The sequence below is a fragment of the Rattus norvegicus genome, chromosome 4, assembly GCF_021556685.1.
Source record: "Rattus norvegicus strain SHRSP/BbbUtx chromosome 4, alternate assembly SHRSP_T2T, whole genome shotgun sequence".
Lineage (NCBI taxonomy): Eukaryota > Metazoa > Chordata > Mammalia > Rodentia > Muridae > Rattus > Rattus norvegicus.
In genome coordinates, this window is record NC_141537.1 from 45,650,001 (window position 1) to 45,651,273 (window position 1,273).

At 34.4% G+C, this 1,273-nt stretch overlaps 1 long non-coding RNA gene across 1 annotated transcript in view; it reads left to right on the forward strand.

Annotated features, from left to right (window-relative positions):
* The window catches only part of LOC147994755 (uncharacterized), a 7,056-nt gene extending 7,047 nt beyond the window's left edge, over nucleotides 1–9 (forward strand). The window contains exon 2 of the long non-coding RNA XR_015687210.1: nucleotides 1–9. This exon is cut by the window's left edge and continues 645 nt beyond it. This is a non-coding gene — a long non-coding RNA (uncharacterized LOC147994755).
* Nucleotides 10–1,273: the final 1,264 nt, after the last annotated feature.

Consider the following 1,273-nt stretch of genomic DNA (forward strand, 5'->3'; position numbering starts at 1 on the left):
TGAATAAGACAATAGTGATTATTATTTTATATTAAGTGTACATCAGGCTACATTTTGGAGAAAATATTGAGGAAAAATTCTATAAGTGGGGTAGTAGAGACCTATTGTGTGGTTAAGACGAGGCATCATACTGATCATTTTGAGTTCATGATAAAATTCATTTCATTCAACACAAAGACTCGCAGTGATTTTACCTTTCTCAAGTGAAGAATATATTAAATAGAAAATAAAAAATGGATACTTATTTTTGGTAAACTGGAGAGCTAATTTTTAAAGACATACAAGAAAATAATCATGGCACAGTGATTCAGTATAAAGACACTTTTGAGAAGTAGAAATAGAGAACTTTTAACCCAGAAGGGCCTGGACAGATGTTCTACAAACTCTGAGACCACAGATGCCAGCCCAGACTAGTATACGCAACAAAATTTTTTACAAAAATTGACGTAGAAAATAAGACATTCTGTGATAAAAAGGAAATTGAAGCATGCCTACTTACAAAGCTAGCCCTATGAAAGATGCTATAAGAAAAAAGTCTCCAATTTAAAGCAGTTAGCATCACTCAAAAAACTCCAGCAGAAATGGATAATTCCAGACAAGCAAATCATAAGAGGGAAACACACACACACACACACACACACACACACACACACACACACACACACACACACACACACACAAAACAGTAAAATCCAGAAATGAACAAATACTGCTCATTGATATCTCTCAATACCAGGTCTCAGTTCCCCACTAAAAAAACAAAGACTAAGGGGAAAAATGGGAAAACAGAATAGCTCTTTCAACTGCTTTGAAGAAAAAAAAACAAAACACCTCAACATTAAGGATAGATGACACCTCAGGGTAAAAGGGTGTAAAAAGTTATTTCAAGCAAATAACACTGAAAAGCAAGCCGGTATAGCCATTTTAAGATCTAATGAAAATAGATCTTAACAACAAAAGCCAACCAGAAGATATAGGGAAGGACACTACACACTTATCAAAGGAAACAATTCCACCAAGAGATTGCCCCAATTTTTAACATCTCTGTTCAAACAAGAGGGAATCCAAATTCATAAAAGAAACACTAGTATGGCTTAAATCACTTATTCACCCTCATAACACTGATAGTGGGAGACTTCAATATCTGATTTTCGAGTCTTGAAATTAGACAAGTCATTTACCTAAAACTAAACAGAGATGCTGGAAGCTTATAAAAAAAGAATGAAATAATGTCTTGAGTCCTATCACACCACTACAGATTAAGGCTGGATAT